At 36.4% G+C, this 25617-nt stretch overlaps 1 protein-coding gene and 1 non-coding gene across 7 annotated transcripts in view; both read right to left on the minus strand.

Moving 5' to 3' along the window:
* The window catches only part of TENM3 (teneurin transmembrane protein 3), a 2406934-nt gene that overhangs the window by 1856284 nt on the left and 525033 nt on the right, over positions 1 to 25617 (minus strand). The gene's annotated exons all lie outside the window — the stretch shown is intronic.
* LOC142876831 (small nucleolar RNA U109) lies at positions 1224 to 1355 on the minus strand. Its single transcript, XR_012923643.1, has one exon. It is a non-coding gene; the product is annotated as a small nucleolar RNA U109 (small nucleolar RNA).

Genomic DNA, 25617 nt, shown 5'->3' on the forward strand with positions numbered 1-25617 from the left:
GCCCACTCACATTTGAAACGCCACCTTTGAATATCACCTCCTCCAAAAAACTCCTCCTCACTTCTCTGCTAGGCAGGGATATTGCCCTCCTTTGAATTCCCACATTTGTTTCTGAGGGCACTTCACCTACTCCCACTTTATATTACAATCTCCTATAAATTGTCCAATCTAATTTACCAAATTTTAAGCATCCTGATAAGCAGAATTGTTCTTCACTTCATTTATAGAAATACAGTTCATATACTGCAACCAGGTTACATGCATTATATTTCCAAATTCAAATTACATCTCCAGATTTTTAATTATGAACACATTTTAAGAAGTTTATTACAAAAACAAAAAATGTTCTAGAAAATATAATATGGAATATAGATTTTAGAGGCTAAGTATGGTGGCTCACCCCTTTAATCCTTTGGGATGCCTCGGCAAGAGGATAGTTTGAGGTCAAGAGTTTGAAACCATCCTAGGCAACATAGCAAGACCTCCTTATCTCTCTACAAAAAAATTTAAAAATCAGGTGGCTGTGGTAGAATCCAACGCCTGGGGGACAGAACAAGACCCTGTTTCAAAAAGAAAAAAAAATATGTATATAGATTTGGGATACAGTTTGATATTTTTCTCTATTTCTTTTCTCCTTCTCTTTTTATAACAGATTCTCCAAATTCAAGTTTTATAAACAGTTTGTAATTCTTTCGTTCTTCTCAGGCTAGGTCATACCAATACTATTATTCATTCTATTTCAATGAGTATTGACATTTTGATGACTATACATGACCATAAATATTGTCTCATTTAATTCTGCTCTTTCCCAATAGAACCAAAATACCTAATAAAAATGTTTCTGTACAGGCTAGATGTAGTTGCATTATAAAGCATGTGCTGCTCACTATCATTCCTGATCAGAATTTAAGTATTAGAAAGGTACATGACTAACCAATTGGAATAATAGAGCCTTGCAACTGTAGGATGCTCCTTTGATTTTGCACCTCAAAAATTCTTAAAACTTTCCCTGAAGATCTCCCTTGCAACAGTGCCTTTTTAAAGAACTTGATTAAAAGACAAAAATTTGCTTATGCCATTTCTGACTCAAAATCAAAATCGCAATGTTAATTAAAGTAAAACGCAAATCACTTTCTGTCCATTTCTCAAAACATATTCCTAAGTGTAACAAGAAAATGGTAAACTTGAATTTTTTTGTGTGTTACTACTTTTTTTTTTTTTTTTTATGTAGGAGGAATATACTACCACTCAACCTCTCCTGTAAGGTTGGCAGTCCTGGGAACTCCTTTTTTAATGTAGCATGTTATGAATGAATTCTGCTCCCAAAGGAATAAGGTGTGTGCTACTACTTGATGTACCATTTTTAAAAGCTCAAGAGGTCTTTGGAGTAAGATTTATGTTTGTGGTATTTAAGAACTTCAGAGGGTCAAGTCTATTTTCTGAAATTTGAGAAGCAAAACAAATGACTTTAGTTTTCAATTGTGCTGAAGTGTTCAAAGTTTAACTCTGAGTTAGCTCTGAGTTAGCACTTCCCTGTTGGGTTCAAATCACCTCTGTACTTTCCAGTAGCATACTCTGGCAATTAGCAGAGACACTACATTCCCAACTGAAGCATATTTTTAAAGTATAGGAAATTAAGTAAAGCAAACCCTTCAAAACATTAAAGAGAAGAAAAGGTCTCAATATGGAATTTGTATTTTTTTTTTAGTTTGGCTAAAATTAAAAAGATTTAACATGTTCTTACACTATAGAGTACAGTAAGTAATATACTATACAGTGTAGTGTTTATAATGAGGGCATGTTAATATGGCAAAAGCTTGCTGCAAGGCATATGCTCATATGTTGAGTTGGAATTTTGCCACCACCATGGTGGCTGTGGGCTTCTCTCTTTTTGGCCTCACATTTTACACACCCAGTACGTGGCACATTCCCAACACAACACACACACCCTGTTGTCTCTTACTGCTTAATTATGGCTCATATTCCCAGCATATGCTTCATATTGTCAGCAAAAGGAAAAAGCCTCCTTCTATTTGGACCAAATGTAATGTCTTTAAAATATTCAAATACACTGTTTTATAGTAGTGTATGGCCATGGATGGTGTTTTTCATTTTTTTCCTAATAGTATCCCTTTTAAAGGATAAATCATACATTCCAAGATTAAATTAAATGGATCCTGCTGTGAGAGAAAAATGTTTTTGTGCTTCTGCTTGGCTGTCTATATTAGTGTTTATTAAATCTTTAAAAACTTAAATAACCCTATGATAAAATTCAGGGACACAAAAATTGCATATGTTTATGTTATAATGGATTTTAGTATATTAAATAGTAACATCAAACCAAATAATTTAATAAACTAGAATAACAGAGCTAGACTTTAGGTGATATCATATGGTGCCCAATTGTATTATCAAACAAAGTTCTTGAATTTGAAGTCACTTCCTGAATCCTGTTCCATCCCCTTTTCTATCCTAGTGGAACACTGAGCTTGTTCATCTGCATACATGCAATTCTTTGAATAATGAAGGAAAACCATCCCTCTACTCTCCCTTATGTTCACAACATTGTACATTTATATTCCATTTTCAATTTTTTAAAGCTCTTCCACAGCTATGACCCCATAGCAACAAGCTCCAGAGAAAAGTTGACCAGATGTTTTCATATGTCGTGGTTTTTGGTCTCTTTGCACTTAAAAGTTTCCAATTGATATCTTCTGGAAATCCACAGTCTAAAACAGATCCACCCTTTTCATTCTCTCTTATGGTAGCAAGTTTACTCCTTCGGGGCACCAATGGCAATTTGTAATGATCTTATTTAAATATTCATATTTGTATTTATCTTCCATCCCCCTTCACTAGAATGTAAGATCTATGAGGCCACTGTGTCCTCAGCTGTAGTCCCTGGGTATATACATGAATGAATGTAGATAATGTTCTTATCTTGTCCAAGGTCATGCAATGATCTCATCTTAAAATAACAATGGGAAAAAGCAACCCTGTGGATTCCTGTCTGGCACACTCTTCTACCATGCCTTTTGTGCACAATTAACTTGAGAACAACTAAGAATTACCCAGCAGCTCCTAGGAGATTATTGCTATACTAAAGACCACCTATAGAAAAATCAGCTCTAGGGTAGTAATGATTTGCCAAAGACATAATTAAAAATGTCTTACTGTTTTATATAAAAAATGTCAAATATATGCACATCTGCAACAGATGTGTTCTTTTTTGTTTCAAAATGATTCCTGTATGTTTCAACTGGCTTGCCACTTCATATTATAGTAAGTAGGAAACAAGAGTTGGAAGCTACCTTGAGAAGTCATTGTATCCTTTCCCTGCCCTATTATTAGCATCCTGCTGTGCTGAAAAAGAACAAATTGGAAACAAACATTATATACTAGTCTATCTTTCTGCATATTTAAACATGAATTTCATCTCAACGCTATAGAATACATCATATACTATTTATGAAAAATTACTCTCCGCAGCAATTATGCCCTAAAGAATATCCTAGGGACTGAAGGAACAAAGATAACATCCTGAGCAAACATCTTACTTTTATATATTATCTTCCTTAGATAGTAAGGGAAGACTCTTGGAAAGCTTATACAATTTGCTTTAAAAATGCTAAATAATAGCTTGGCAGAAAGGAAGTATCTACCTGTTTCTTGTCAATGTTCCATTTTATTTCAAATAAAACGATTTGCTATAATAATTGGATGGATAGTGGAATAATTATTAAATTGCATGAATGTTTAAAGATTACAGAAATTGGTGTTTTAATGGGATTATCTTGTAAATAAATGAAATTTATTCAAATTGCTCATTTTTATATATACCACCTTTTACAATTTTTAAAAGATGATTTATGTAATTAAACTAGCTTCATCAAAAAAAACCTATAATACTTAAAAATACAGTAAAAGTTTTCTTTAATAATAAACATAAAATGCATCACCTCCTTAAATAACTTTTCCTCAATCTTCAAAGCCTCCGATTAGAGACTAAATATGAATGTCATCTCTAAAAGTCATTTTTTTCCCCACTGAATCCAGATCAGTCTTTATCCTGTGCCTCTACTCCCACCCCTTCTGCTCCCAGACAGACAATTCCACTTCTTGTGGGCGAAGCCAGTGAGAGGCAAGTAAGGGACAAAGCAGAAGTACAAAATGGGCATTATGGAATCCATTAAAGGTCTCACATTCGTTTGTCACAAAGAATGAAATGTAAATCCTGGAGTAAAGTGCTGGTGACCTCCGAGTACCGAGGACAACAGGATATGGGCTCTAATGCTTGGAAAATTATAGTCTCTGTGCGTTTAGAGCCCTGGGATCCTGTCTGTTTGGCTAATAATTGCCATATTTCTCAACTACTGAAGCACAGGATGAGCAATGGGTAGCATCGTAAAGATGTTAAAAAAAATCCATTACGACCTGGCATTTGCTGACCCTGCTACTTGAGCTAACAGGACTATTTTTTCTTACTGTACTGTTCCCTTCTACTAAAAAGGAAAGGGGAAGATTTATGAGGACATTTCGCAAATAGTTTAAAGAAAAATGGCATTTAAACTAATTGATTTATGTAAAATTGTAGCTGTCACTTATACACAAGTTTGTGTGAAGTAAATAAAGCTCACAAGCTCAGATGTGACTCCTGAGAAGGTTCTTCACTGTGTCTCTACCTTTTATGGCAAGGGAAGTATGGAACTTTAGTAAATTGTCCTTTTAGGCAGAAATTCCCCTGATTTGCTACATACTCACATGAAAAGAACCCCCTCCAATCTCTTGATTAAATACTTGCATCTTGGCCTTACAGCTACTGTACCATGGGTAAGCTCCCATGGTATCCGAGCTGACTTCCTACCTCCAGTCTCTAGTTTTGCAATTACCAAGCATAATATCCCTATAGCTCACTGTTACCTTTGATCTGAGAAAAAAACAGAAAAAAGGCTTTTGAAGAATTTATCAATGACTTTTTCACCCAGGGATTAGAAGAGCAAAGGCCTGAGATACTGCTAAACTCATCATTTAATTGTATTGCCTCTACTGACCCTATTTATTAGATTAGGGAAGGCAGCTTCTATTTACAGAGTGCTTTGTGATGTTTAAAGCACAGATAACACAATCTGAATCTTTGTTGCAAGCAATGCATGTCTTCACTTTCTGTCTTAAGATTACATGAATAAAGTGCTAAAAACAAGTAGTAATAACCCCCACACACAAACCACTCATATGTCCCTCTGTTTAGTGCACATATTGGAAGTCATATTTTTACTCTAGTAATATTAGCAGAGTTTTGCAAAGCAGAAAGGATTCTCTCTGTTCCTTTCTACTCACACACTCACTCCATTGGTGAACTTCTTTTCCTGCTATCTCCTGCCTTCTCCTCTAAGGGTTTCCCTTCCTGTGGCATTGGCTGTATATGCTAAGTAAGAACCGACCTACTGACTTAAACACAGATCCTTTTCAGGTGCTGATACTGATTAGAATTTCACAATAAAGATATTTCCCTTTGCTCACTTATTGTAAAAGAATAAGTAGAGTTGGCAGCCCTAAAGTAAAGAGATAAAAAGCTTAAGTTTGGGGATTAGACTGGGTTTGAGTCCTGGTCCCATGCATTACTAGTTATATAATTTTGGATGAGTTACTTCTTCTGGTAGTTTTAGCAATGATTACACTATGCATAAGTATGACTTTCATGTAGAGTGTTTGGTACCTACTTCATATATGGTAAGTGGTCAATAAATATTAGCATTGTATTGCAAAATATATTTCATGAATGTGTGTCCACCCAGGAGCAGTCCTATAACTAGCAAGTTCTATAAACTTGAGAACTAAGTTGCTGTTTTTTTCTTAGAGCCGAGATGTCCTTATTTCTAACTGGAGATGATGTAGAAGGGAGAAAGACTGAATAAACTTTAAGATATTATCAATCTTCATTACTATAGAAAGTCTCAACATTAGGATGGAAGACAGAATGTCTTCACCCTTTGTAGGGAAAATAGCACCCTTTCATTTTAAGGCTAATTATTTTTTCAACAATATGAAGCTTTCAAAGTTGAGTGTGATTATTAGGCAACATGGTATGATCATTATAATAGAGTCCTCAAAAGTACTATAGAAAAAATTACTTCTCTCTATTACTTTTCCCCATTGTGTGGGAGACCATCACAGAGGAAGTGGTGTTTGAGCTCAGTGTTGCTAAAAGGTGTGTGAGGGTAGAGATGTGGGGTGGGCTGCAGAAGCAACAGTAGACACCAAGTGAAGGAGGTGAGGGGGAGAGAGAAAGACAATATATCTTAGAAAACACTTCCAGTTATGGATATAACATGGGTGTACATGGAGGAGAGGTATAAAGTGAAGGTGTAAAAGTAGATAGAGATTAGATTATAAAGAGCTTTTTATTTTGTGTTAAAGAGTTTACTCACTAAAGTAAATCCCCATTCTTGGTTTCTCTCAACAGCATTACCATTTCCCTTGCTTCCTTTGACAATGGGTTTAAAAAAACTCTGTCTTTCCCTCACATGCCCATCACATACAACATCCCAGCATGTACAACTGTCCATCACGCAGAGACAGGCAGTGTGGAGGATGTTACAAAGATGCATTCGGACTGCTGGGTCCACCTTGCTGTGGTACTGAAGGCAAGGTGCCTACTCTTTCTGTGACTCTATTTAATTTTCTGTACAATGGGGCTAGTCATAGCACCTCCCTTATAGAGTTGTTATGAGGAATAAATGAATAATGGCACATAGCAAACCTTACATAGTTATTTTATAAATTGTTTTTTTTTTTAAAATTATAGTATGTCTTTCCAGGACCAACTTAAGATAATTCAATGAATTTTTTCCAAGACTAACCTGAACCTATCTTTCATTTCTTCTGAATTTATGATTATAGTCTATAGGAAAGAATGTTATAAATGATCTATCCATGGGATATGTTTAAGTAAAGTTTGATTCAATAACTATGCATACAGTGATTCTGGCTCTCTCATCTAGCCATTCACTCAGCAAATGTTTGTTGAAAGTCTACTAAGTGCACTGCCCTAAGACATGGGTATAAAGTGATAAAATGAAAAATACAGTCCCTGCTTTCGCATGGCTAAATCTCATGGAAAGGCCCTCTCAGTGTACAAAGAATCTCCTCCTGTATTTACTAAATTGATATTTGCAATATCATAAAGTCAAAGGGGCTATTATTATTATAGTTACATTATACAGATTAGGAAACTGAACCTTAAAAATAGTGATTTTCCTCAAGTTCACAAGTCTATCCAGAAATACTGGGCTAAGATTGAAATCCGGGTTCTTCCACTCCTAATGCAAGACTCCTTTCATTACACCACATGAGGTGTCTTATTCCTACAGTAGATAATTGCTACGGTTTGGACATCTGTTTCTGTCCGTGCTCACATTGAAACTCAATCTCCACTGTGTCAGTATAGCAAGGTGAGGCCCTTAAGAGGTGATTGGGTCATGAGGGCTCTGCCCTCATTAATAGATTCATCCATTCATGGATTAATGGATTAAGGGGTCATGGGAGTAGGACTGGTGGTTTCATAAGAAGAGAAAGAGAGACCTGAGTTGGTACACTCAGCCCCCTCCCCCTGTGATGCCCTGTGGTTCCTTGGTACTCTGCAGAGGGGCCACACCAACAAGAAGGGTTCACCAGGTATGGTCCCTTTACCTTGGACTTCTCAGCCTCCAAATTGTAAGAAACACATTTATTTTCTTTATAAATTACCCAGTTTCGGGTATAAGCAACAAAAATTGAACTAAAACAACAGTTTATTCCTTGGGATTAAAGAAATACCTCCCATTTCTTTTTTATACATAACATTTAACACAGTGCTGAGCCCATGTTAAGGATGCATTACATGCACATTGAACAAATGCATTATTGAATCTATCGTGTAGAGAGGCGTCCTCAAACTACGGCCGGCCCGCAGGACACATGTGGGCCGCCTAGCACATTTATCCGGCCCTCCGGGTATTCCCCCCCACCCCCCGCAGCTGCCTGTCCTGCTTAGCAGCCGACTCGTCCCAGCCCCACAGTGTGCACTCTCCAACGGTCTGAGGGACAGTGAACTGGGCGCCTGTTTAAAAAGTTTGAGGACCCCTGGTGTAGAGCTTGGTATTCTGGTTGCATCTCATTTTTTCCTGTGTCCTACACTTTCATAGGACTTAAGATGACATGGCAGCAGAGCACTCAAACTTCTTCCCTAAACCTGAACGCTCTCTGAGATTATTGTTGGTGAGGATGAGAATACTGGACAAGGAAGACACCTGAGATGATGGATATACACAAATGAACAGCAACAGTAACATAATCTACCTTAAGTCAATGTGTATTTACTGAAGACCCAAAATCTGCACCGTATCACATTGCTTGCCAATTTACTGAAACAGCAGGGCACCAGCATTTATGAACACATACTCTACTTAGTATAAATTGATAATTACATAAAATCTCATTCATTACTCACCGTAATCTTATGAGGTTGGAATTATTACCCTTTTTTTCCTTGAGTGGACATGTAACTTGTCCAAGACCTTGTAGCTAGGTAGCAGACTTCCACAGTACAACTCTTATTTTATTGAAATCATCTCCGTTAATACCTACATTCATTAAAGGGGTGTCAAGTAAGTAAAAATATGCAGTCTGCATACTGCAAAAATCGGAAGCTAAAGAAAAAAGGTAAAAAATGACTGTTTGAAAAGTTATCAAGTATAAACTACATTAATCAAATATGTTTCTTGAGTGCCACATATTTAGTACAGTTGTCATGACACATAAAGACATTTGCTTTGTTGTTAGTGTTATCATGACATTCATGGGAATACAGAAACCCTTCAAGTGTCGGTATGCATTTAAAGACGGTATCAGGTAATAACAAAAAGCAGTCACTGTAGCCTAGCAGATTTGCTCATCTGGACTTTTAAGATCCCCAAATGCTTACTTTTTCTCGTATGGTAATCATGTTGACATTTGTTTCAGAGATTACAGGAAGAGAAATGGAAAACAGCATCTGAACCAGGAAAGGAACCTCAAAACAGCTGCTAGCCACTCAGCAGCTGTTGAACAAAGATCTGAAAGTATTGTTCGTCTCTACCCCTACCAGCAGATGCCATTCCCTTAAATAGAAAGTAATATGCAAGCTGCAGAGGGTATGATGAATATCCTAGCAGTTGAACAAGACACATCACTACTAACAGGCCATGCATCTCAGAGAAAAGGAGTGAAATAATACCAAGTGCCTTGACATGCACTTCCGTGTGGATATTTTAACTTTTTTTTTTTTTTTTGGAAAAGCTGACAGCTACCTTTGGAAACACTGGGCAATGAGGTAGATACTAATCTGATTTATATCCTAAAAGGAGGGGCATATGCTACTTTTTTAATTTGACCTGCACAAAAGCAGCTAGTGGTGCAATGAAGCTAATCACAGGAAACTAGTTTGGCTTTGTGTGAGGCTGCTAATTCGTTAGACTGCAAATTTTCCATAAAGCGTTATTTACATCTCACTAACCACTAGGTTCACACCTGGGGTTGGCAACACCTGGCAGTGTTCTTAATGAGTTCACCACTGTTTCCAAAGAAAATGCTGACATTAATAATTGTAATGTTACATTTATTGCAAGAAAAGTACAAACATAAATGCAGTGGATTAGTAAAGGTCATTGCAATCTAACTGCTTTTGGTGCTAATGTAGCTTGACAGTATTCGCAAGCCAGGAAAGAGACGGAGAAAAAGCCTCCTGTGATAACTAGATCTTTCGTGGCACTGCCTGATTGCATAAAGGCACCTGCTTAGGTGATTTTGCCCTCAACGATGCTTTTGGCATTTTCCAAAATGGCACCTGAGTTTCTGTCATATTCTATCCAGTCTGTCACTAAATTCAACTGATGCTTTTCTCCGTATTTCTCAAGTCAATCCCATAATTTCCATTTTCATGGTCTGCCAGAGTCCTGGCCTGACCTGCCTGAATAAATTACTGCAACTGCCTCCAATATAGCTAAGTAAAGAAGCAAAAGTGACTGTCTTCACATGATGTTGTGACTAATCCTGAAATTTGCAAATTATTACTGCATGCCTGCTAGGTACCCAGCCTAGTGCTTGGTGCCTTGGGATCAGGCAAAGAAAGGCAGGCAGTTTCTACTCTCGAAAAGCTTATGGTTGAATTAAGGAGACAAAAGGTTAAATAATATTAATGAGGAAAGACAATTCTTGGTAGGTACAAGATAAATAGCTTAGATAATACATGAGATGTGAATTAAGACTACAGAGAAGTCATTGCTGATCTTATAAGGCTCATAGTCAACTATTGAATTTCTTATTCTTCAATCTCTCAGCTTTTACTCCAGAAAAGCAAGCCTATTTTTCATTACCACAAATGAGCCATTCTATCATATCCTCGGATAATATACCCCATGCTAACTATAACACGACCTTCCTTGGATATTTCACTATTCTAAATCTTCACTCCCTCTATCAATAGCTTTCATCTGCTTCTCCTGTCGATGGAGATGCTTGCTCTTTCTTACTTCGTAGTACTCTTCCAAATTTACTCCAGTAACATGGTGTGTTTTATGTTGCTGCCATTCTCTATACTTAGGTCTATTTCTATATAGCTATTAAGCTTCTGAATTGTTTTTATTAATCTAATAAACACAAGTGTGCTTAGGCTGGGTTTGTGTGTGTCTTTGTGCATTGAGTCAGCTCAGCACTGCGGACAGGGAAGCCTTCACTAAAAATAGCCCACCACACCTCCCGTGCAGCTCACAATCAGTTATTTCCAGTTGCCTCAACCCTTCGATTCAATAGGATGAGTAAATGAGTGCGTGTAGCTATTTAAAGCTATCTTTTCAGGACTGCTTCCCACAGTACTAATTGGCTGTTCTCATTCCCTCCACACCCTCTTTTTATTGGAGCCACCTGCCCTAGAGTACAATAGCCCACGAACAAGGTCCTTTTTGAATAACCCAGATTAACGTTGCTATGGATGGCTTCACAATTGTCCCCAGAATTCATATCCCTTTGAGAAGATGATAGAGGCAGCAACTCTTCCACATTCTGCCCTCTGCATTAGGCCAATGGCCACAGACTTTCATCCTTAGACTAAACAAATGCACACATACCGAGCTATCAGAGAGGTCTCCTCTATAGCACCTCAGACTGGACATGAATCAAGAGGGTGGCACCCCATGCCTCCTCTTTTTTTGAGCTGGTAGAACTCACATGACAGCTATGTCTCTCTCCAAATATATCTGCATTTTGATCTATCTCACACATCTTTGGTATCTGATATATCTTTGGTAACTAAATTGAAACTTCCAATCTACAATCCTGGTGCTTTATGTTAAAATGCAAATTAGTTTAAACATCACTTTGAAATCAACAGAGAGCCATCGAGAAAAGTTAAGCAAGAGTATAACTTTATTAGATGTGGATAAGGATATTGGATGGTTTAGACAAAAATGTTGGATGAGTTTTATAAAGCATTATACACACACATACACACAGTATAAATAATGTGGATTATTTTGGGGGTGGCTCCACTCATTTTATATAAACCAGCTAGTAATTTAGTTCCTCATTTTTTCTGGAATGCAAGAGAGAACTGGATGAGAGATCTGTAAGCCCAATGACTGCCCAGAGTTGATCCAACTAATCTTCAAGAGCCCTTTTCTCTCACTCATTACTCCTCAGCTTTCTTTATAAAATTCAAGAATTGGGTGATGATCCTGAATTAAAAATCATCTTAGGGATACCTGGTTCTCTGCTACCATTTCTTATAGACAAGTACAGTTGGAAGACTGTATTTGAATTGAAAAGTAATTCCCTTAAAATAGTGATGTCTCAGGACATAACCAAAGTTTGGCAACTACTGGTGTGGAATTTAGGACAAAGGGAAACTGTATCTTAGTGTATATGGTATTATGCAAAGGAAATGACTAGCACCGAATAAATACCATTAGCTATAATAGCCTAACAATTCCTACAAACTACTTCAAACCTTACATATTTGGCTGCAATTGGTTTTTAGAATGTATGCATGATAGTAATTCACTCTTTTTATAATTTTTTTTCAAGCTATTATAGAATAACCATCACCAGTGGGTATAAATGTTTAACAAGGTATCTATAAGTCACCCATTTATCATTTATAACATGGATGGCAAAAGCATTATCAAACATTTATTAAGCATTTATAAATAATTTTACCCTACTTCCAGCATGTGTTATAAATATATTATTAATTCTTTCTAAATTATTGAAAAGAAATCCTTGAAACTGAATATGAGAGTAACATTTATTATGTAATGACATTTGTCACCCTTGAAATCCCCATTCTAGGCCAACTATATGTACATCAGGGAAGCCATAGGCAGGGCTGAAGAAACAATACTTCTGGTGGAAAGATATAGCATTTCAGGTAGCACTTGGCGAGGTAGATGCATTTCATGTAAATTTCATTAAATCAGATTTCTCCAAAATAGAAATTCTATTAATTGACCAGATGCTTTGAATCCAGGCATTCTTTCTGTCCACAGAGTAACGCTCAATAGAGCAACAGAGAATAGTTCAATGCACTATGTATTTCATCTATTTTGCTTATTTGCTACATATGCCATATACCATATACCCTCACAAGGGAAAATATACATTGCACTAAATAGGATAATGATGCATGCTAAATTTTCTAAGCCATAGAAGCATAAATAATACATAAAAGAGTCAATACAGTTTTAGGACATTACCTGAAATACCTAAGCTATTTGAGGGAACTGACTCAACATTTCTTCTCTTTGACTATAGGGTAAATACCATAATATCCACATGAAAAAATTTCCACACCTACTTTGATCCAAGTTAGTATGCCAAATGAGAATGTGAGATTGAAGATACACGACCAACAAAATTTCCAAAAGCAAACTTCAGAGTCATTGAAATTGGAGTTAAAATAATTGAGTTCTAGGATGACTTTCATGGTGTTTTATCAACTGAACCACCTTTGAACTGATTTTCCTTGCCTGAATCCTACTACATAGACTTTAGAAGGCCATCCAGAGATTCAGAGTAAGGGAAGATTGCTGTATTACCCAGAAACACAAGACAAATCAAGCCATTATCGTAACGATTTTAGAATCCTAAACTAAAAGTTTACACCAGAGCAATAATGATCTATTAATCCATTAATGATCCATTAAAGTTCAAGGTTTATGTCAAGGGAAAGTATGTTTGTTCATGCTTTTCATGCCTTTGAAAAAAATATTATTTCTATAAAAATTTCAAAATTTATTCTCTAGTCATTGTTGATTTATTTTTAGAAAGAATAGACTTTGCCTTCTCATTGTTGGTACTTCCGTGTCTTCACCCAGTTAAGAAAGAAGTTGTGAGAATAACCGGTAGTAGGATGATCTGAAATCATTGTGGCAAATGTTGTAATTAAAAAAAAAAACTAACATGAAGATTGTAGGATATCACAACTAACCTTGAGACTATGCATTATGCAATAAAAAATGGCTGCAAAAGTTTAGAAATATAACTCCCTGAAAATATAACTTCACAAAAGTTAAGTTGCTTCTAGGCTGAAGATCTGCAGTAAGATACTATGACAGTAGTCTTGCTTATTAGCTTTTACCTAATTTTAACTAGACTTCAAGTTTTTTGGAAATCTTGGGGAGGGCTAAGGAAGAAGATGAATTGCTAAAATCCATCCCTTGTTTCTCCTACTCTACATACATACAAGTCACTTCTCAGGGTGACGATTGCTTGCTGAATAGTAGATATTGATAGTATTTGATAAGTAAACTAACATCACATAAAGAAGGTAGCAAACACTCAATGGTGTCTTTCCCCAATGCCTACAATATATGCTCAGTCATTCTAGCAATCAACCTTGAATTCATGAGGGTCAAATTTAAGCAGTATAGTGAATGAAGTATTGTAACATTCTCAATATCAGTGAGTTTTTGGTGCATTTAGTCCAGAGTGGTGGATTGTAAATAACTCATAGTCTTCTGTTAAAGGCCCACCTTGCACTTTGGAAACAACTATGCAGAGAAGAACAAGAAGTGTTGGTTCTAGCTAGGTGGCACTGGCCAAGTCTCTTAAATTCACTGACATTCAGCTGCATTTTATGTAAGACAGTGCTAACGCAAACACTTGTCTGAACATAGTAATGACATGGTCTTCAAGATATGTGATCAATCTTCCCCTTTTCCCTTCTTTGAAAAAACCCTAAGTAAGGCTAAATTAAGGTAAATTTGGGTAATTCATTCCAGACTGAGAATAAAGATAGTAGTTGGAGTCCAAACAAGGTCATAGTAAAAATAACAGGAACTGGAGGAAATGGAAAAATTGAGGCAGAAATAAATACCTTCGAGTGTTCCACCCATGGTATATATTTTCGGGGATTAGCAGACCTGGAAGCTATTATTAGTGGTTGCTTTCTTATTCTGGTCAATAGTAACATGGTAACATAGATGAAGATTGTCCTACCTGAGTTCTCTTCTCTCCGCTATTATCAGTAACGCCACCCAAACCTCTGAGTGCTCAGTGCTCTCAGACCCACGGCTGCCCTCTCACATGCTCCCATTTCCTTCTGCCTGATCAGGGTCACCAGGGGCTAGCAATATATTAATAACTCTCCTTTAACTCCTATCAAAATGTTTCCATTCTATGTCCCAAATTCTTAGCCACACATTAAGTTACTAAATAAATGTAAAAACAAGCCAATCCTGTTTTGGCAGGCTCAACAGCCCATTCTCAAAGAAGCAAAGCCTTTTGCAGGAAAACAAACTAATAAAACAAAGGCAAGACTCTCAGGGAGCTTGATGAGCTCAAATTTCCTTAAAGACAAATTTTTTTTGTCCAGAAATAGAAATTGTACCTAGTATTTGATAGCATATGATAAGTTAGAACCCAGCAAAGTAGACATGCTATTTTATATTTTAAGTAGCTCGCTACTGTGCATTTGATATAACGCCTTACTCACTGGGTCTATAATGAATTAGCTTGCAGAGGACAGCAGGGCTGTAGTGCAATGTTTTAACAGTGTCATGTGCAAAAGAACCAAATAGACGTTTTGATTTTGTGATTCTAAAATAGAATATGACTGGTTACTCATAAGTAAAAATTGGATATAATCATTACATTAAAAATAAAACAATAGCTTTATTTAAAGTGATGTGCTGTTCTCACTTTACTGAGGTCTGATACCACCTTCTTGAGGAGGCAGACATGGTCCTACAGACATATGTATGTAAAGTGGACTTCAAAGCCCAGTTTCACAGTTGCTTTAGATGAGCCTCCATACATGAGCATGGCAGGAAGTCATTCAGTTAGTGACTTTAGGAAAACTGTTTGGAAATTCATACATCAACATTTGCTTCAATTATTATCTTTACAAATATCCTTGGATTTATTGCACTGTCACTTCTCAATTTCCTACATTAAGGGATGGTATTAAGTACTCTTTCTGTATTCTAACTGTATTATTTTACAACACAATGAATATGCCTTATTATTCTTCCTTGTAAAGTCTGGAAATTTTGAGATAGCTTGAAACATAGCTTTCGTGCTGTGAAACTTTGCAGTGAACTAAAACAAATTAAGGCCTTTCAAAGCTATGTTATAATGTTTTTGCATTTCATAGGCAGAAAAAATACAGAAAATTACTTTCATTCCAATCAACTTTGCATTGCATTATGGTTTTCACGAATTTTGCTATGTATTGTTTGCTATGCAATAATTGATGTTTACAATATTCTTACATTATAAAAGCAAGCATTCTACCATGATAGAAATGTATTAAATTTTAGTTTCATAAAATTAGTACATTTTTCATTAGGTTGCACAGTAAAGGTTAAACTTTGTATTTTATTAGGATAACACTGCCTTGAAATGAGTCAGAGCAGGTGCAAAAGAAAAGGGAGCACAATTCATAAATATATGACAGGAGACCAATAATGCTAATTAATTTGGGGAAGAATGCAGCCAGATTATACTTATGGAAGACTTAAATCTCTTAAAGGCTAGCAACCAGATGGCAAAGGTCATCCAATCAATGTAGATAAATAATGAAAGTCTTTAGAAAAAGCCAAAATGTGACAAGTGAGCAGGTGGTCATGTCATTCAATTTGGGGAATTTAAATATTGAAAAGTCAATTGTTTGGGCATTAAATTTAAGTGACTAGAGTAATGAAATATGGAGATGAAAGAAAATCCATGTGCCCCTCTATGCTGCCTGCCAGAATTCCCCAGGACTTACACTGTTCTCTAGGGATAAATTATACTTTCTGATTTATACATTATCTTTAACACATGCCTTACAAATCCAGTAAGAACATCACCAAAAAGTAAGAGCTGCAGTGACCTTATCCAAACACCCCTCCCCTCCCCTATGCCCGTAGGGGTCAGTGTGGTTGTCAACAGTGAAACAGCATTCTGTGTGTCAGGGGCTCCCTAACATGTCTGATGATGCCTGATGCATGAGTTTAAGAATGAATCGTATTGTTTATAGAAATATAAAAGATGTCCTGATAAAACCTATCTCAAAAGTAATGAGATTAAAAGGGATTAAAATAGGGCATAATGCATAATTAGCAGTAGAGCATTAGGTTTCAGAGCACATTTGCGTTCTTTCTGTTCTGTCACCAGGGGCCGCTGTGAACACAGGTGAAGCCACGTGCCCTAGACGGCCAAAGAGAGAAACTTGTGCAGGAATTTGAGATGACTCCTTTCCTCCCTCATTACCACTCCCCACCTGTAAATAAAAGGGAATGAGAGAGAGAGAGAGAGAGAGAGGAGAGAGGAGAGAGGAGAGAGAGAGAGAGAGAGAGAGAGAGAGAGAGAGAGAGAGAGAGAGAATGTGTGTGTGGAGGGGCGATGGGGATTATAAGAAGAAATGAAAGATGAAATCAGGGACTCCCTAAAGCCTACGAGACTGATGCTTTAAAGACAGCACACCAAGGAAAAGCGAACAACTCCAGTAACCTATTAACGCCTATGTAGTCCTAAAAATATTCTAGTCAGCCCAAAATAAATAATAGTCTAGCTTTTCCCCATTGTCTTTTTCTATACTTCTTTCTTCCAAGGGATTCTACCTTGTGGAACAGAACACCAAAAGGCAGAATTCCCTTGTGAAAACGTATGTGAGGTGCAAGGAAGGGTGGCAGATAAGGAAGGGGTGGCTCCTAAAGGACAAACTGCGAACATTTGTTCCCTCTCCGGCTTGTGCAGCTGGAGGAGCAGTGAGTCTTTCTACCACAGCGTGCTCTAGACCAGTCTCTCCAGAGAGTATCGCAACAAGACTGTATCAGCAGCCAGATAAAGAAAGTTTTAATATGGCATATGCAAAAAAAAAAAAGTTTAGTTAGATAATGTGTATCTCCTGGGGCTTGGATTTCATTTTCTCTTCTTTTTAGTACAAGGAAAGTGATGAGAAGCAGGAAATAATTTTATCGATTGTGTGTGTGTGTGTCCAAATTGCAGATACTGCACTTTGTGTGTCAAAGAAGGTGATAAAGACATCCTGGAAGGTGGAAGTCTGCCAACAATATATGAAATGGGATACGACAAGGTTCTCTACCTAGGAATCTAAGAGACTACATCCGTTCTTAAGAAACTAGGATATTTCTAGAGAAGACTCTATAATGATCTGCATAAATTATTCCAAACCATACTAAAATTATAGCACTAAAAAATACATTCTGCTGAACATAATTATTTCTGGAAAGTAATGTAAAAAATATTTTAAATAAACATATTGGATCATTCAAATCATGAAGCTCTTGATAATACTCTAAGATTGAATCATATATGCTCATTTACTCTTAAAAAATTCGAGAGACGATTGAAGTTTTGTTTATTTTTGTGAGTTGAGAATAATTTTTTAGACAACTCCATCTCTCAATTTTTTATTTTTATTTTTCATGTTCTCATAAAAACATTTTCATACTGAGCATTTTAAATAAAAATAGTTAAAGAACTGCATGGTACTTGGGATATTTTGTTGAAAATTTATTTGAGGTTTTCTTTGAAAATAAGAGCAAACATAAGTGGAAATTCCACAGAGCTTGATGTACAGAGCATATCATTTCAGTAGAGATATGCTTGCCCTCTGAATAAAGGAGACATGGATATTAGGATGCATGAGGTGCTTAGAAACCTCACACAGAAGCCAGAAGCCCTTGTATTTAGCAGATGAAGAACTATAAGTATGTGACTACACTGCCACCTAGTGGTATGAAGAATCAGTCTTCCAATAAAGATGGATGACTTACAAGTCAGTAGCAATTTTATAAACAAATTTTCTTTCATAAAATTAAAAAAAAAAAAAAGAATTTTACCCCAGATGGCTGAAAGGGCCTAATAAAAGAAGTTATCTCTCTTCTATTATTTTAATATATGATTTCTCCAAAGCTTCATGATTCTCAAGGAGAAAAACTTCAAGTGTCTGTAGAACAGCTCTGCAAACTCAGCACCCCAGGTGGGTACAGATGAAAACAAGCTTCCAGTGTCTTTGAATAAGAATATTGTTATTTGCTTGAAAGAATACTCTTTTTATAATATCTCTTTAGGATTTAAATCTCTGTTTTCTTTTTCTAGTTGGAAACTAAAAATAAAACACAACCCTTAGAGAATGTTTCAAGTACATCTTTCTTGCCCTCAACTGCCAGCCTACTTAGAAATGAAACCATCCCAACTTGAGATCATTCCAGGATGCAAAGTGTTGAAAGGAGTGCCTTCTCATATTGACTTCTCTGTTACAGGCAGTGATGATGCCAGCTTATGGCTGAAGATTAAGGTCATCTTAAAGGCCTAAGAAAGTAGAAAAAAATGCCTTGCAAGGGATCAAAATCCTTCTTTGATAGAAGGTTAAAAGAACCATTGTTTACACATTGTGGATTTGTTTTTGGCAGGCACCGTTATTAACAGCAGGCACGAAACCACGGAAGGGAGAAAAGCTGCAAAAAAAAATTGCAAGGGAAATAATGGCAGTAAAAGATAAACAGCAGGCACTAAGTTCACAAGGCCTGCTGTGAACTTAAGAACAAGTTCATACATTCTGTGTTTTGAATATGTTTTAAGTAGACACAAAGACCATTCTTCCTTCCAAAGCTAATAAAATTATTCCCTTCAGCAGCATTGGCCACATTGCCCAAGAATTTTATTTTAATATTCAAATTCACAGAAAAGCTTTGCTCTAATGAGCCAATATTTAAGGGAAAAAGAAGCATCTAATTAAGAACTTTTCAGAAAACTACCCCTGAGTAGCAAAGTACATATTTTGATTATAATGTTTGAATGTTACTGGGCATGCATTTCACTCTACATCAATCCTCTTTAGTCTCCCAAAAAGATACTTGGCTAGAAAGTCCGTTTACAGTTATTTAATGTAATCCCTAATTTTACTGATGAAGACTGCAGAAGAAAAAGTAGCATCGCCAGCCAGGGATGATCTAGAGTCCAATTCTCTAACTTCCTGGCAACTCTATTTTCACCACATCCTATATTCTCTCTGCAGAAGTCAGACGTATTTTACAGTTTCTAAAGAATGACTGATAATCTCAACAGTCTGAAATCAAACTGCACAGCATATAGTAGAGGATGGTATTGCAATGTATTTGGAAGCTCTAGTATCCATTATTACACTACGCTACTTTAATAAATATAAAAGCAATGTTTACTCACTTTAAAGTCATGACATCTATGAAGTTAAAGGTTTGCACAGCAATGAGCAATTAGTTAAATATCACACGGAAGCAAAACGGCAATTTGTAGACTTCTGTTGCTCAGTGCCTTAATTACTTATATTGCAACCTGTTTCAGACCACTAAAGACAGGGCTATCGAAAAATCCCCAGGCAATTAAGGACAAAGCGTGCTCAAACATGAACAGCTCTTGAAGAAATAAATTGAAAGACCAGGTTTTATCTATAATGTTATTAGGTAGATAAATCACTGGGAAGAATAAACCAGTGGAAAAAAATAAAGCACAAACTGAGATTAGTCCTTTAAAAATCTCCTTGGAGATTATGCAATTTTCCCCCCGAAATCAATATTGGTTCAATTGAAGATAAATTACAAGAGAAATAAAAAACAGACACTTCATGAGCAAGTAATAATAGTATTGTTTCCTTCATTACATAGTAAGATCTGATCACAGAGAAATGGCACGGGAGGGGGACCAGTTTATATTTGTTAGCTATTTTCTCACTAAATGACTCTTGGCTTTGGGGGACGTTGCTATCAGAATGCCACGTAAGCACTGGATTGAGGGTTTTGTTTTTTTTTAACAAATCTCTGAATTTCCTATAGCTAAAAAGAGAACTGGTATTTTGATCTGTTTTCTTCAGTTGAAATATTTATTGAACACTTATAGAACTTTTAAAAATTGTCAGTGGATTTCTAGAAAAAATATGAAAATTAAAAACATATTCTATTTCTTCTTCATTGTAAAAATATGTTTTTAAAAATAAATCATCAAATAAATAATTCATGACTCTAACTACTAAACAATGAAATGCTCTCTATGCACAGAAGTACATAAAATAACACTTTTATGTCATAAATTTACTGCTTGTGACATGAACCAATTTGGAAATGAATCAAAGTAAGATTTAGATGATGCAGACTTTAATAGGTTGTGATTATGATAAAACCACATTTTATAGTGTAACACTAGAATTGGTCTCTGATACTATTTTTATTGACATTGTATGATACTATGTGATTGTTACAGCTTGTTAGATGTTAAATCCTTGTGAATAGGACTTATAAATAAGTATTCTAAACTGTCAAAAGAAAATGACTACCAAGCAACTTTTGACATGAGCAGTGAAAAGCACTTACGTAGCATTTAGTCTCATGTGTTTTTCAAGTATAAAAACTAAACCAAAGTTTTCGAGATGAGAAATCATGTCAAGAAAATTTTAACCACTTCGGTACCAGCATCGACTATAGTCGACAGCCACAGATGAACGTGCACAGCAACTTTAGCCGACAGCCGTGATATGACTTTTTCTAATTTTTCATTTATCAAAATAAAATTGTGAACATTTAAAAATAACATAATGAAAACATATATGTGTTACCTGTTCTGATTTACATTACAAGTAAAGCTGCCTGTAAAGTAAAACAAGCTTTCAATGCTTTCAAGCTTTCCTCATCACACAAGAGCAAAACGGATGCGTCGTCAATGTACAGCACAGACTACCGTGCGGACTGTGAGCGCCGGCTGCGGGCGAGGGTTCGCAGCCAGTGAGCGCAGTACCAAAGTGGTTAACGTATCTATGAAAATGACATAATGAATGCACTTTTCCTATTTTCTTTTAATATATGTAAATTAAAATGATAGAAACATGAAGTTAGTGCCAGAAGTAGTCTTAGAGTCTTTTTAATAATCCTTTATTTTATAAAGGAGGAAATGGAGGCACAGGGAACATTTAAAATAACATTTCTGCAGAAATTCAGACATATCTAGCTCTACCCCTTGGCTTCAATGTCTAGAACAAATTCTTCACCTGGATTGATCATGAATCAATCCAATCAAAAAAAAGTCAAGATATGATGTTTCTAAAACAATTTCTTAATTCTCTAGGGTTGGAGAATAATCAGATCAATATTGCTAGACAGTGTTAGATAAGGATTTGAGAGGACTCATCTAAACTATACTGTATAAAGAACAGTTTTTGAAAGCACAGACTAATATTATAGCCTTCGAAATGGAGACTAGAACATACAAATTCAGTGCTGGATGGAGAGAAAAATAGATTGAATATGTAGAGGACACAACTTCCGGTTTCAGATCTTATAAAAGTGATCTTGCTCTTTGAAGAGAAACAATGAATCCTAAAAAGATAGTACACTGGAAAGGAAACTGTCAGGCCATAATAATTTTTTTTAGTGTGGGGGGCACCCAGTTCCTCTTTGTGGGTAACTTGCAGTTCAGAACCAATATGCTTGGTGGGTGACAACAAGTACGTACATTTTGAATTGAATATCAATTAAAACAAACTTTCTGTCATTAGTGCTATTGCATAATTTAAGCAATTGCATGCTGATGTTTATGATCTGTTTATAATCTATTTATGCTGCTATATCATTGCTTTATATAGATAAGTCAGACACATAAGGATACATTTGAGGAATATAGTCTTACTATATATTAACATCAAGGTATAATAGTGAAAAAAATGCAGAGCTTCACAGAGAGGATTCACGTATATGAGTGAGAAGGTAAGAGCAAAGAATGACTAGTGGGCTTTCTGTGGGATTAGCTTTTTTAAGATCCTTGGCAGAACAAGAGAAACATCACCAACAACATGTATTTTTTTATGAAAAGCAAAATAGCATACATCAAGTAAGGGGGGAAAAGACTTAAAATTTAAGCATTGAAAATCATATCAAATATACAGAATCAGGAAGTGGGAAATAACTTGTGGCGACAGAGGAATATATCTGGTGTTTATACCAGAGTGAATTGCATTGAGCAAAGGTAGAAAAAGAAGATGCTTCATAAAGGATGAAGAGGGAAAGTATATCGGAAGGGTTTAAAGTCTTTCAATGATACTGAAGCCTCATATTCACTGAAAATTCAGGAGACAGAGAGAACTAGAGAGCTATGAGACACAATTTGACAAGAACTACATCTTCCTTCCAAACACATATGTATGTATCTTGCATTGGACATTCTGAAACTTCTGTCTGAGCTCAAGAATGCTTTTGCTCCTGTGAGGTCACTCAAATGTTAGTCTGGAATTTCTGAACCAATGAATCCCCTGCATGAGAAATCTCTAAGTGACTACATTATAGTTGGGACCCTACTCAATCCTCTGATTTGAAAATACTTTCTGAATACTACTGAGAAAACTACCAAAGCTGAGAAACCAGGGACCATGTCCAGATTTGTAGAGAAAATGTTAAGATTCTTCCATGGGGAAAATTTTTTAACCACCTAGGTACATCAAAAGCAGTCTCCGTAAAGGTCATCGCTCTATTCACTTGCTCAGGAATCAGGGTTTCACGCTCACATGTTCTTCAGGACACTGATCCAGTCAATTAGTAATACCAAATCGTGCTAATTGTACCATCTTGATATCTCTAGACCAGGGGTCCTCAAACTTTTTAAACAGGGGGCCAGTTCACTGTCCCTCAGACCATTGGAGAGTGTGCATTGTGGGCCTGGGACAAGTTGTCTGCTAAGCAGGACAGGCAGTGGCTGTGAAAACACCCAGAGGGCCGGATAAATGTGCTAGGCAGCTGTATGTGGCCCGCGGGCCATAGTTTGAGGATGCCTACTCTAGACTCTGTCCACTTGGTGTAATACCTTCACTTCATATGGCATGTCGTGCACTGACTTTTATACCAGCCTCCTAACCAATTGTCTTGAATTGTCTCTAATCTAATCTTTATAGTCGGAAGGGTTTATTTAAAACACAAATCTTCTCATTCCCTTTCAGCCCCCTAAGATCACTTCCTTTTGTCCCTTAGGAAAAAACTCCTCTATCCTGCTAGATTTTGTCTAATCGGCTCCTGCTTATCGCCTGGCAACATCGAAGTCAATTTTTGCTCCTGTTTCAACACTTCAAGCACATTGATCTTAGTTTTATTTCCTGAAACATCCCAAAGACTTTTCTAGCTCATGGATTTAGTTTTTGCTGCTCCTTTGCATTTCCTTTCCACAAATGCTGATTTCTTTTCAATAATTTTCCTCAACTTACTCTAGAGAAGTCTTCCCTGACCCAAGCAACTAGATCAGTTCCTCCAATCATCCAGAAAATGTCATATTTTATACTTCTCCATAGTCTTTGTAATGTTCGTAATTGTTCAAACCTGTATCTTCTCCTTCCTTATAGAATCTTTTTTAAAAAAACTTAAGATTGTGATGTTAACTCCAATATCCCTCACACATCCTTCATATTTCCTGATCCAGAGAAGGTGCTTAATAAATGGTTTTTACATAGGCAAAAAGTATTGATAATGCAATATGTAACATTGCTAAAATAAAACATTTTAAAGTGATGTTCATCTCTTTCTCATGTCCTTTCAAGAGGGAACACACCACTGAAATACTAGGCATTGAAGTCTAAAGCATATGGACTTTGGCAGGATTACTTGCATAACTAGCTGTTTGGGATATTGACAATGCATGGTAATATTGCCAACATTACAATAATTGACAACACTGACAGTACATGACAGCATTTATACTCCAAGACAATCTTTATAATACATGAGAGGGAATCAACACTGGCAGTTTCCACTGTTGCTGGATGACTCTAATGTCTACAACAATATTAATTTGCAATGAGAATTGGTGTTGGGTGGATTAATGACACAATGGATAGCAAAATCCTAATAGAACTATGAATCAGGGTTGTTTTGAGCCTCACATGTTGGAGAAGATCACTAAGCTATTAATCAAACCTAGTCAATACAGCAACCATCATCTCTATTCCAGTAATAGTTTGAGACTTCACAAGAGTGTCAGGAATTCTGTTTAAATATCAAGGGTATATTGACATTGGGGAAAGAAGTTGAAAGGATTCATAAGAAAGAAACCCTCTCCTACCATTACTCTATTTCCTTTCTTAGTTTTACATTTCTTCATAGCATTTAATATTTATTTGCTTATTTTGTCAATTGCCACAATGAAGGTAATTTCAATGACAGCTTACTCAATTCTGTATCTTCAGTTCCTTGCAATGTGCTTGGCACAAAAGAGGAACTAAATAAATAAGCGCCAAAGAGTGAATACACAAGTAGATGTTTAATAAATATATGTTTAATAAAGGAAAAATCAGTAAAGCATATGTGGGCCCTCCATTCCTCAGTTTTTGGGAAAGTGAGCCAAGCTATTTGGAAGGATATTTTGAAAGCTGGTGCATGGCTGTAATTAGCAGGAAGAATTCAAGAGAGTGGTTATTGTAGAGTTTATGACACTCCTACTATACCACTATCCTCTACATCATATGTGGACACTTCAGAGAAACAGACTGGCCATTTCATTGACACTATGGAAGTCTCTCCACTGATGAATATTGAGCCATATGGTGGAAGAATATAGAGCATCTGCATTTTTCTCTGGTAAGAAGTTAAAGCTATTTTTTTCTTCCCCAGTGGGACTAAAGCCAGGGTAAAGTTAAGTGAAGCACTTGCCATGGACACAAAAAATGTGTCCTTCAATTTTTCATCTCACTGACCTCACCCCAATCTCTGTCTTGTGCCATAACTCCTGGAGTTGGTGAGCCCCAATTTGTAAAACACAACTTGGGTTGGAGGCCTCCCTCTACCTCCTAGAAAGGAATCTAGACTAGCATCCAAGGCCCAAGGATAGTAAGGAGCTCCTATCAGGGTCTAAGGCCATGCACAATTTAGAATTCAGTCACTGTCTGAGTTCTCACTTTGGATTTATAATCTGGGGACGCAAGGCTGGTACAAGGACATTCACTGAGAATGATTTGATGTGCACATGGCATTCCACATTAATTAAATGAAAGACTGATTACAACTTGTAGATCCAGTTTCACACACTTGTGAAAGAAAATGAAGAAAGTGAACACCTAACATTTTCTCTGTAGCAGCTGATACCTGGGGATGAACT

Source organism: Microcebus murinus, chromosome 15, assembly GCF_040939455.1.
Source record: "Microcebus murinus isolate Inina chromosome 15, M.murinus_Inina_mat1.0, whole genome shotgun sequence".
In the NCBI taxonomy this organism is placed as follows: domain Eukaryota; kingdom Metazoa; phylum Chordata; class Mammalia; order Primates; family Cheirogaleidae; genus Microcebus; species Microcebus murinus.